This window comes from Schistocerca americana, chromosome 7 (genome assembly GCF_021461395.2).
Source record: "Schistocerca americana isolate TAMUIC-IGC-003095 chromosome 7, iqSchAmer2.1, whole genome shotgun sequence".
Lineage (NCBI taxonomy): Eukaryota > Metazoa > Arthropoda > Insecta > Orthoptera > Acrididae > Schistocerca > Schistocerca americana.
Genome location: NC_060125.1, coordinates 424,024,414 through 424,037,665, shown reverse-complemented (window position 1 = coordinate 424,037,665; position 13,252 = coordinate 424,024,414). Strand labels below are relative to the sequence as shown.

The following is a 13,252-nucleotide window of genomic DNA, read 5'->3' as shown; positions in this document are numbered from 1 at the left end:
AGTCGAATGCGAATAATATTCAAGTTTCGCTACTTCCACAAATTACATACAAGCAGCGGTGTCCCAGAATGACACGACTAGACCCGTTCGATGTTGAGAACATACGGAGTAGGCTACGCTCACTCCATGCATATACATACTCTGTGGTCGCGTCGAACGTTGCTATGCAGCCTGCGCGTCCCATCGTCACCCGCTCTCACTGACAGGGAAACGTCACCGACTCGACCTAATATTTTAAGGAGAAAAGAGCACAATCTCTAGATTCCAGCCCTAGGAATCGATACCACGCGAAAATTTGGACCATAATTCTCATAGCACGTAGTTAATAAACGAAAGTAAGTGAAGAATAATTAAGAACCTGATAATTTTGGGTTTACAACAGAATCATGCCAAGTAAATTTTCAGCAGTCGCGCATACCAATTGTTTGTCACTCGCACCGCTCCACTGCAGCCACTTAATGCGCGTGCGATAAGTACTGTGCAATGGAGTGAGTGACAGGTTTGTGAAATACTGTTTTCACATTCGTAACATACTTTGATCGTTGTGTCCAAAAGCGCGGTTTCTAAGCTGTAGCTGGTGCCAGACATCTTTTTGCTTCGGATATTTTTATGTTGCAGTAACCAAATGCAGCATTAATGAATGAAATGAATTGGGGTGCCGTTAAGAAGTAGCGTAGCGTTATTCAGTTATCGCTACTTCAGCTATCGCTGTTGGCCTTATTTTCTTTGGATTTCAATGCTGGCCCTGTTGAAGTACACTCATGCTCATAAATTAAGGATAATTGCAGAATGTGGTGCCACACAACGTGGCACTATACAGAACTGGCACTAATAGCGTAGGCATATAGGAAACACACACGGCACAGATCTGTAAGTCCACGGTATTGGTGATAGTTGAGAAAACCGTCCCGAAACACATGTGCTACAAAACGCCACTGCTTCCTGTGCATGTACCCCGACATCAATATGGGATATGATCACCATGCACACATACACAGGCCGCACAACGGGTTGGCATACTCTGGATTAGGTGGTCGAGTAGCTGCTGAGGTATAGCCTCCCATTCTTGCACCAGTGCCTGTCGGAGCTCCTGAAGCATCCTACGGGTTTGAAGACGTGCAGCGATACGTCGACCGAGAGCATCCCAGTCGTGCTCGATGGGGTTTAGGTCTGGAGGACAGGCAGGCCACTCCATTCGCCTGATATCTTCTCTTTCAAGGTACTCCTCCACGATGGCAGCTCGGTGGGGCCGTGCGTTATCACACATCAGGAGGAAGGTGGGACGCACTGCACCCATAAAAAGGCGGACATACTGGTGCAAAATGACGTCCCGATACACCTGACCTGTTACAGTTCCGCTGTCAAAGACATGCAGGGGTGTACGTGCATCAATCATAATCCCACCCACACCATCTAACTACGACTTCCATACAGGTCCCTTTCAAGGACATTAAGGGGTTGGTCTCTGGTTCCTGGTTCACGCCAGATGAAACCCCGGTGAGAATCTCTGTTCAGGCTATACCTGGACTTGTCCGTGAACATAACCTGGAACCACTGTTCCAATTACCATGTACTGTTTTCTTGACACCAGGCTTTACGGGCCCTCCTGTGACCAGGGGTCAGTGGAATGCACCTTGCAGGTCTCCTGGTGAATAAACTATGTCTGTTCAGTCGTCTGTAGACTATGTGTCTGGAGACAACTGTTCCAGTGGCTGTGGTAAGGTAGCGAGCAAGTCTACCTCCAGTACTCCGTGGCCGTCTGCGGGCACTGATGGTGAGATATCGGTCTTCTTGTGGTGTTGTACACTGTGGACGTCCCGTACTGTAGCGCCTGGACACGTTTCCTGTCTGCTGGAATCATTGCCATAATCTTGAGATGACACTTTTTGGCACACGGTGGGCCCGTGCTACGACCTGCTGTGTCTGACCAGCCTCCAGTCGCCTAGTATTCTACCCCTCATAACGTCATCAATATGTGTTCTTTGAGCCATTTTCAACACACAGTCACCATTAGCACGTCTGAAAACGTCCGCACACTTACTCGCTGCACCGTACTCTGACATGCGCCAACACACCTCTGCGTATGTGGACTGCTGCTAGCGCCACCGTGATTTAAACCCGCAAACCACCCACCAGAGCGTTGTTTCACTATGTATCAGCATTATCCTTAATTTATGAGCATCAGTGTACATTTGCAAAGGATGCGCTGTCCTTCAATGTGCTTGTCATTATTAAGCTATAAATCCAAAATTATTATGTTCTTAATTATTCTTCACTTACTATCTTTATTAATTGTGGTTTTGAGGCGTATATATAACTGCAAAATATCAATATGAGAATGTCGTTAAAATGATAGTGAAGGTATACAGTAGTGGGAATCAGTAAAAAGGCAGGGTTCCACGAACGTAATAACACAATATCGGAAGCATACGTGTATCGAATTTACTATGGAAGCACTAGACACATATAACATATAAACAGTCATGACGAAATTACAAAGTTTCCTTCATAACAAAGCAAAAAAATAAGGCATTTGCATTTCCTGGATGGAAACTAGTATAAAGGCACTCCTTGTCCTGTTGTGTTATTAGTACTTTGTCCAAACTCCGTTCTTCCTAATTTCTTCAAAAATTCTCTTCGGCATTGATTTTGTTGGGGTTTGTAGTTCTTCCAGTGAAATTGTCCGCCATTCTTCTCGTATTGCTCTTTTCAGCTCACATACGGCCTCAAGTTGCCTTCCATTGCGACAAACACGCTTTGCAAGTATTCCACAAAGGTTTTCCATGGGGTTCAAATCCGGGCTACATGCAGGCCATGGCAAGGCATCGATATTTTAATCTCCAAACCACAATTTGGTTCTAACAAAACCAGACACAGGTGCATTATCTTTTTGAACATTAGACTTTCGTCCCCTGGGTCCTTATACATTGTAATCAGTTCTGTTTCTAACACCTCAGTGTACCTGTTAGAGTTCATTCTAATGTTCGGCCGAGCAATACGTTGATTTACCTTTAGCGCAGAAGTCTGGAAAAATCATAACACTTCCACCATCAAAATTTCTGCTCATTCTTACCTGTTCTCTGAGCATGCCAATAACACTGAAATCAATCGTGCCCATCTAAATTAAACTTTTTATAACCGAAGATCACTTTATCCCATTCTGAAGTCCGTGACATGTGTTTTTCGGCAAATTCCAGTCCAGCCTGTTTATGTTTGGATGTTGACGCAATTTTCTGCCGTCATGTGACAAAATCTGTCGTACACGTCAGGCAGTTACTGACAACTGTAAATCAGCGACAAGTTAAGAAGAATAACGATTTGCGGCCCTTGCTTTGCGCAAAAGTAATCCTTTCTGTGCCTCAGATAATTTCCTGCTTTGCCTATATTTTACGTTGTGTCCACATCGTGCCCCCAATCTAACGAAATTATCAATCACTGTACTTGAACGGTTCAACTTCTTTGCGATTTCACGATTAGACTGTGCTATTTCCCAGTAAGTACCAGTTTTTGCTTTTTCATCACGTGATAATTGTTTTCCGCGTGACATGGTCACAATCGTGTTTTATGTACGCAACATCCACTGTCAATGACTCTTTCCTATCTGCAATAAAGGAACGTAAGCACACCCTAACACCGCACGGAGCCGACTGACTTTATGCCGAGTTTCGCCATCTACCAACTGAATCGTTGATGTCTTGTTGTATATTGGACTACCGACATCAAATGCGATACCATTAGACTGCATTGTCGATATACTTGATTCTATACTATTCCATATACACTGTACACAACTATTCCAACCGACGATGTTAATTTTCCTGCAAATATCCATGATTTTATACTTATTTCTACTACTGTATGTGCATGAGGTTGACATATTACGCACTTATATTATGTACTGTTTTCGCGTAGAAACTGCTTTGGAATAAGGTTTCAAAACGCGTCACGCTCAATATTCCGCGAGTAGTTGGGCTATGATTGTCATTCCACTGTATGGCGCTCGGGCATCCAGAGGCTACAGTGGAACAGAGCGAGTGACAAATAGTGCGCCCTATGATTAATTGCTGTACTTTCATAAGGTCATAACTGCGTACTATCAGTACTATGGCCCCAACTTTCCTACGGAGTCGATTGCTGGGGTTCACATCTTGGAAGTGTTCTTTTTTCTCCCTAAAATAAGATGTCCAGTTGGTGATGTTACCTTGTGAGACATCTTTAATGAACTTTGACTTTTGCCAAATTGTAGCATGTGGACCATTGAAAATGCTCTTTTATTCACAAATATCGTGACTACATTTGTTACTTGCCTATTAAATGACCACAGTGCGTTTCTGATGACGAATTCATGCGTTAGTTTCGTAACAAGGTACTGGATGTTTATAATGATAACTCTTTATAGTTGAAACCGTCTAACAGTACTATAGAGAGTGTGGGCAAAAATTTGGAAATGCCGAAAATACAATACATTACCATGATTGATACGGTGTAGGAAACGTTCAATACAGCTTCTAGTCGTCTCGGAGTGGATGAATACGGGCTCTGTATGGTTTTCAAGGGAATCTTACACCATCCTTGCTGCAAAGTAGTGGTAACGATGATGGAGGTGGAGAACTATCTCCTTTCTGCCCAAAGTATATCACAAAGGCTCAACAGTACTGCGGCTTCGTGACAGGGGTTGGCGGAGGAAAAATTTTGGAAATTTGTGGTAAGGACTATGGGACCAAATTGCTGAGGTCACCGGTCCCTGGACTTACACACTACGTAATCTAACTTAAACTAACTTACACTAAGGACAACACGCACACCCATGCCCGAGGGAGGAGTCGAACCTCCGACGGGGGCAGCCGCGCTAACCTTTGGCGGAGGAGATCCGATAACTCATCCTCGTGCTCAGAAAATCAATCTTGGACGACGTGAGTTGTGTAAACAGGGGCCCTGTCGTCTTGGAACGCAGCATCACCACTATTGCGGAACAAACATTGCATTGGACGTGATCAGCAAAAAAGGTCACATAATTCCTGGCAGTAATGCGACCTGGCGGAGTAACCACGGCACCCATGGAATACCACGATATGGCCGCCCGAATCATCACCTTCCGTCCCCCGCTCCCCCATGGTCCACTCTTGGAACGTAAATTCGGCCAGAAGCTGGAAAAAGTGTAAAACAAGACTCATCTGACCAAATGACTTACTTCCAATCTCCATACGACATTCCCATAGCGACATAACGCTCAATGAATTTCATCCTTTAAACATTCTAAAGAGGCAACAGCCTTGCCGCAGTGGTTACATCGGTTCCCGTGAGATCACCGAAGTTAAGCGCTGTCGGGCGTGGTCGGCACTTGGATGGGTGACCATTCAGGCCACCATGCGCTGTTGCCATTTTCCGGGGTGCACTCAGCCTCGTGATGCCAATTGAGGAGCTACTCGACCGAATAGTAGCGGCTTCGGTCAAGAACACCATCATAACGACCGGGAGAGCGGTGTGCTGATCCCACGGCCCTTCTATACGCATCCTCCACTGAGGATGACGCGGCGGTCGGATGGTCCCGGTAGACCACTCGTGGCCCGAAGACGGAGTGCAAACATTCTAAAGACAAGTTATATATATATTACGAGTCCTGACACTACGCCCATCATGCTGCATAATTACATAATTACATCACTGGTGCGTCCGGCATTCTGCTAAATTTTTTATTGTCTCCATTTTGCATTGCATATAACACTACTAAACAATTTCAACTGTATTCCCAGTATGTGCGATTCTTATAATTTCAGTTCACTGCTTATACATTCACGGATATCAAAAGCTGATGGACAGTGGTAATTTCTGTTAAAAATACTCTGCAGTGTATCAAGGAAGGTAGTAGGAGTAATCCACTTAATTACAGTCCCATATCATTAACGTCGATATGCAGCAGGATTATGGAACATACATTGTGTTCGAACATTATGAATTACCTCGAAGGAAACATTCTATTGACACACAGTCAATATGGATTAGAAAACATCGTTCTTGTGAAACACAACTAGCTCTTTATTCGCTTGAAGTGTTGAATGCTATTGACCAGGGATTTCAGATAGATTCCGTATTTCTGGATTTTCAGAAGGCTTTTGTCACTGTACCACACAAGCGGCTTATAGTGAAATTGCGTGCTTATGGAATATCGTCTCAGTTATGTGTTGTAATTGAGGGAAGGTTATCGAGTAAAACAGAGGTGATTTCTGGCGTTCTCCAAGGTGGTGCTATAGGCCCTTTGCTGTTCCTTATCTGTATAAACGATTTGGGAGACAATCTGAGCAGCTGTCTTAGGTTGTTTGCAGATGACACTGTCGTTTACCGACTAATAAAGTCATCAGAAGATCAAAACAGACTGCAAAAGGATTTCGAAAAGGTACCTGTAAGGTGCGAGAAATGGCAGTTGATCCTAAATAATGAAAAGTGTGAGGTCATCCACATGAGTGCTAAAAGGAATCCGTTAAACTTCAATTACACGATAAATCAGTCAAATCCAAAGGCCGTAAATTCAACTAAATCTAGTAAATACAATTACGAGCAACTTAAATTGGAAGGAACACACAGAAAATGTTGTGGGGAAGGCTAACCAAAGACGGTGTTTTATTGACAGGAAGCTTAGAAAATGTAACAGATCTCCTAAGGAGACTGCCTACACTACGCTTGTCTGTCCTCTTTTAGAATACTGCTGCACGGTGTGGGATCCTTGCCTGATAGGACTGACGGAGTACCATACATCGAAAAAGTTCAAAGAAGGGCAGCATGTTTTGTATTATCGCGAAATATGGGAGAGAGTGTCACTGAAATGATACAGGGTTTGGGATGGAGATCATTAAAGCAAAGGCGTTTTTCTTGGCGACGGAATCTTCTCACGAAATTCCAATCATCAACTTTCTCCTCCGAATGCGAAAATATTTTGTTAACACCGACCCATATTGGGAGAAACGATCACCACGGTAATATAAGGGAATCAGAGCTCGTTCTTTCCGCGCGCTATACGAGATTGGAATAATAGAGAATTTTGAAGGTGGTTCTATGAACCCTTTGCCAGGCACTTAAATGTAATTTGCAGAGTATCCATGTAGATGTAGATCTACATGACCGATAGCAGATATTTTGGTAGTCTCAGATAAAAGAGAACTTCAGTGAAATTTGGAAGGTAGGAGATGAGGTACTGGCGGAAATGAAGCTGTTAGGGTAGGACGTTAGTCGTGCTCGATACGTAGAGCACTAGTCGGTAGAGCCATGCTTGCAAACGGAAAAGGTCTCAGATTAGATTCCCGCTGCTACACACAGTTTTAATCTATTAGCAAGTTTCCTCGAAACTTCTGCAGCCGTAGCAAAAACGGCTTGTGTCTAGCATAACTTCATTTGCTATTGTGATGGGAAGTTTCAGCATCCTTCACTTTTTGCACGCAGACTTGCTGCTGTGCCAGTAATGCCTTTCCTGGTGTACCTTATAACAGTAGTTGCCAGACTTTTCTACCTGGATAGCCCCTTTGCTGTTCCAGAATATCTCACGCCTCCCTATGTTTATTTATTTTGTTTACTTACTTATAAATTTTTTTGCTCCTTTTGCCCGGGTTCCCGGGTTCGATTCCCGGCGGGGTCAGGGATTTTCTCTGCCTCGTGATGACTGGGTATTGTGTGCTGTCCTTAGGTTAGTTAGGTTTAAGTAGTTCTAAGTTCTGGGGGACTGATGACCATAGATGTTAAGTCCCATAGTGCTCAGAGCCATTTTTTTGCTCCTTTTGAAAAACTTTATTTGACAATAATCTGCAATCCGCACTTCAGTGAAAGAGTGTATCCCCCAATAAATCTCTCACCGCCCAATAAATCCATCACATTGGCAAGGGGGCTCAACCCCCCCCCCCCCCCGCTCCCCCTGCGCCCAATTGGGAATCCCTGTCTTAGAGGAGTCACAAGCTTTTCGATTGTGGAAGATGCTGATAACTACTTTCTCACGCCAGAAGGAGCAATTATCATTCAATTGAAGTAGACAGATTTAGATTATCCAGTGCTACATTTTCTATAATTTCATTCAAACTGACTAACAAGTGGTACGTAAAGTAGCACCATCGACAGATGCTGCTCATTGTGCTGCAACTGCCATTTTCATATTGTTGTAAGTAGCTGTGTAGAGCATTTTTTAGTAAATCACAAGAATATAATTAAGGTTCACAACGTCTCCCTTGGCCACTGCTATCAGCGACAAGTGTGAAGTGACTGCTGGTTGACAAATGCTTGTGTGGGGCAATGTTGACTCGTTACACCATCTGCTCATCGCACTGCAGTCTCACTTCTCTCACATCATTTGGGTCTGTACTGTAGCAAACTACACCATGAATAAATTTTTGTTCTTAGACTGAGGTTGCTTACTTGCAATAAAAGAGCGATAAGTAACACCATTTAAATAATTCATGGCTGCCTGGTCCACATGAAGTACCCCAGCGATAGGGGGAAACCTGTGCGCCTTTCTGAGTCATATTCACTAGGGTTTTACTGTGGAACCTTATAATCATTTTTACACCGTCATGACATCCTGCGATTAAACCTGAACTGTAGCCTCGTCTTTTCGTCAAAGCAGTTGTACAAAAATTTCATTCGAACCTGAATGTTTAAATGTACTGAAAACGGGGCTTGCTCGGTTTTTACACCTGAAATTGTTTTCAGAGCCTTAAATGTTGTCTCCTCAGCTTCGAATGAAGCTACTGTAGAATACATCAGACCAAAACCATAGACTTTTTTATCTGTATTAGAAAGTGCAACAATGAAGATGAGAAATTGAGAATTGAGCCGTGCGTGGCTCGTGTTCCCGCCATCATCTATTTTACACCCTGTTTTTAACGTACTTCCACCTCATTACGTTAATTCAAATTACTACTATCACTGAGTTGCTGCTTTGCCCGACCGTGAGCAGCTTATATTGATATATCCTCTCTAGCATCTTTGCTCAACTGCTATTACTTCTCGGTCGTTGTCTGTCGTAGGCAGTTCCGGTCGCAAGTTCGGTGTGCTAGTCAGTTGGAACGCGTCTGGGGAACAGTCCGGACCTGCCTATAGGGGAGTTGTAATGCGGCACTAGTGAAGTCGCCTTGGAGCAGCTGTGAGGTCTTTGTCGACCTGGCTCGCCTGACCATTGCCGCTACGCATCACTTGAGCCGGGCCATGGTCTTGGTGGATCGTCAGTCGGTCGTCCTACTGGACGACGCGTTTTGGCTCGCCGATCGTTCATGAGTCGGCTGTGTGTGTGTGTGTGTGTGTGTGTGTGTGCGTGTGTGTGTGTGTGTGTGTGTGTGCGCATCGACTCCCGATTTGTCTTTGTGCGTGCTTAGTTACTGTTGGGTATCGTTCAGGTCTTCGTGCAAGTGTTTGTCAGGTTGTGTCTGTAGTTGGCGTTATTTCCACTGACGACTATTTTAGATGTTGTCGGCATTCGGCGAGGAGTCGGTCGGTTGCTTCGGACCAGGGAGGATATCTCCGCGCGGTGCAGTCGGCTGGGTCCGCTGGCGGTCCCTGCGCAGTGTCGGAGCGTGTGTGGAGCTGTCCGATCGCTACGAGCTTCGTGGTTCACCAACCCAGGACATCAAAGTTGAGTAGTGGTTTCAACTACCCAAGCCACGTCCATTCATGTTATGTAGTTCGTTTCTGTCGTTCGCTGTTGGGGAGGTTTTCCTGTGAGCAACACCGAGTGTTTCTATTGTTGAAATTTTGCCGCAATGCGGTGCAATTAACTATATTGGTTGACTTCAATTAGAGTGCACCAGCGGAATTTTCTGCCTTGTGGCAATTAGTTTCTGGTTACCTGCCCCCACCACTGACATAAATTCAGGCAGTGTTCCTATTGGGTGAAGTTAACTACATTACTGTATTTCAAATTCAAGTGTACCAGCGGAATTTTCTGCCTTGTGGCCGTTAGTGTTCCGGTTACCTGCTCTGGCCACTAACATAATTTCAGGCAGCGTCCTTTCCTCACCTGTTGTCGCTGTCCAACATGGTGTTTAGTTTTGACAGCTAACACATACTTCATTGTGGCTTATCACGTTCGTAACCTTTTGTGTTTGACTTCTCGTGTACTGATTGGTGGCAAGCAAGTCGTTGTGTCTGTCGGTCCGTGGATGTCCCCTGGTTGGGTTCCGACGGATCAAGTGTAGTTGGGCTCACCACTTGTCTCACCTAAGTGAACAATGGCAGACCAGCCTCCCTGGAAGCTTCTGAGTGCCGTTTTCTTTATTGTCCTCCTCACCGGTGTTTAATTGTCTGTTTATAATCTATCATAGCTAATTACTTAAAATTTCTTGTTTTAGTGGACTTTATGTATTTTTGAATTTTGGTAAATCAATTGTGGGCTTTAAGTCGCTTGAAACCTTATTCTTGAAATTACCCTTTAAGCAAAAACATTGCGGCCTTTGCCTTGAAAGATTATGGTAATATATTTTAAAATTTTCAAATTTAATTGTGGCCCTGAGCCGCTTGTATTGCACATTGCATGTGTTTGTTGTATTTACTTTTGCCCTGAGACTTTCCAGCCTAGCTGTGATGCCATGTATATTTTAACTATTTAATTTGCTGTTTTAACTGCGTTTTTATTTTGTTGATTTTTAAGATTTCTTGTTTGGAGGCCTTCAGCCGTGAAATAATTGCCTTTTTGAAACTCGTAGTTCTAAAGGTTTGGCTATGTGCCGTTTTGGTTTAAAGGTGTTATTAAATTACAATAAACTACAATTTTGAGAGAACCTGACCGAAACCTTATTTGGCCCTTTCCACAATCCTAATTACCTGTTCTGCCCTGCCGGTTTCAAATGATTCAAGTGGCTCTGAGCACTATGGGACTCAACATCTGTGGTCATCAGTCCCCTAGAACTTAGAACTACTTAAACCTAACTAACCTAAGGAGATCACACACATCCATGCCCGAGGCAGGATTCGAACCTGCGACCGTAGCGGTCACGCGGTTCCAGACTGACGCGCCTAGAACCGCACGGCCACACCGGCCGGCCTTGCCGGTTTGCCGGGCGTCTCAAGAACCATGGTACATATTTCACTGTAAGTTCTTACCTCGTTCTTTCATTTCCATTGGTAACATCCTCCATGCCAATATAGTCACATCTGCCCTCCGGTACAATGTCGTTATGTAATTCCATAGAAACGGGCTTTTTTCAACAAGCTTGCGTGAACAACGTGTTGATACGCAACACAGAAAGAGATGTACAGATGAAGACGTATTACCATACTGAAAACAGCCATGCAAGTCGACGCTGTGGCTAATATCAGCATCAGACGAAAAACAGAAACGTGAGGCAACTCCGCGTAACAAGTGGCAATAGCTTCAAGTGTGATGTTACTACCAACCTAGTCGTGGACAACCTACAATACAAATCACTTATTTACTCATGACTGAAAAGAAGTATGGCTCTCGTTCCAGTGTGAAAAACAATTTCAAAGTGTTAGCTACATTTAAAATACAGCAATGTACAATCTAAAATCACCAAATGTAAACTGACCAGCGACTAATTCATTCACGGCAAACTTTTCAAGACAAACTGACAGGAGAAAATCGCAAACACCAAGAAGGAGCTGTATGGCATAAGCGAATGCTGGTAGGCGTGTTTCTGCATCTGAAAGATATCTGTTCTAAATTCGCGCCAATCGCATAAGAGTGGCGCTAGTAGCCCCACGATGTAGATCAGGATTGCTTTAAATACACGCTGTAACGGTCGTGAGCATTAGTTACCTATGAGATTGAACGTGGTGAGCTGGTTTTAGTTAAAAATGCCTTTCAGGCGACAACGACGTCTTTATCTACACTTTACTGAGTTTGATGCAGCCACTGTGCATGACTTCAGGCAACGGTGTTCACGAGAATGTACAGACAAAGAAAGACGGGGCTCCGGAGAGCCACGTGTCTCTGCCCGGAGGAAACACTATCGTGACCAGCGTACGGGTGTAGTGCGTCGTATCAAATCTGGTGCGGCAATTTGAGCAGCAGTTCACACCACAGTGACACACAGAACTGTTGCAAATCGGTTATTTCAAGTAAAGCTCCTAGTCAGATGCCCCGTAGAGTGCATTACAATGACCCCAAACTAACGTCATTTTTTACTGCATTGGTGTCAAGTTATAGCTCGTTGGAGGACAGGGTGAAGGTATTTTGTGTTTTCTGATGAAAGCTGTTTTTGTTTCGGTGCCATTGATGGCCACGTGTTGAAGGCGTCAAGTTGACGGCTTGCAACTTAACCAGTCTGCATGCTAGGCACACTGGACCTACACCTGCAGCTATCGTCTGGGGTGCAATTTCATGTGTCAGCAGGAGCACTGTCGTTGTTATCCCAATCACCCTGACTGAATTTATACGTCAGTCTGATGATTCGACCTGTTGTGCTGCCATTCATAAACAGCATTCCAGGGAATGTTTTCCAACGTGACAACGCTCTTCCACATACCGCCATTGTAATCAAGCGCGCTCTAGATACTCGACATGTTGCAATGGCCATATTTATCACCAGATCCATCTTCAATTAAGGACATATGGGACGACAACGCCAGTGTCATTCACACCCGGCATTACCATTCTCTGCATTGACCGACCAACTGCATTAGACATGAAACTCCAGCCCATAAACTGACATCCAGCATCTGTACGACACAATGCATGCTTGCTTTCAACATTCTGGCCGAGATACTGGTAATTAATCTGCCAGTATTTCACATTTTCAAAGGCTTATTTCACGCTTACTTTAACCCGTGATCTTGCAGTGTTAATCACTTATGTATGTTACCTAAACGAATGTATTCCCGAAATTTCGCCAGTGTATAAGGGATGGTTTACTAATTTCCTAAAATATAACAATAACTAAGGGCAGTAGCGAAAAGAAAACCAGTTCAGTATCAATCTGTGATGTGAGACTACAAGATGTGATATAATCGGTATTTTTTACCAGACAGTTCCCTCAGAATGAAAAGAGAAGACTGCAGAGAGGAGAACAAAATAATCTTTTTTCCTTATTTTTTAAACAAAATGTACAATCTATACTGAACAACTAATTAGAGAAATGGATGTAGCTTTGTTCCATTTACGTAAGACAATTTTTATCGAGGGAAAACAGATAACTCGAAATTTTGTTCTCCCTTTCCGTTCCAGCGCATCATACATAGTTTCATGGAGCAACCAGCACTGAGGGAGGCGCGTCAGTGATACGTGTAAGGTTCCCAGAATGAGATTTTCACTCTGCAGCGG

At 44.0% G+C, this 13,252-nt stretch overlaps 1 protein-coding gene and 1 pseudogene across 1 annotated transcript in view; one reads left to right on the top strand and one right to left on the bottom strand.

Moving 5' to 3' along the window:
• The window catches only part of LOC124622978 (bumetanide-sensitive sodium-(potassium)-chloride cotransporter-like), a 591,187-nt gene that overhangs the window by 413,880 nt on the left and 164,055 nt on the right, over nucleotides 1-13,252 (bottom strand). The window lies entirely within an intron of this gene.
• LOC124623333 lies at nucleotides 5,264-5,381 on the top strand (annotated as a pseudogene).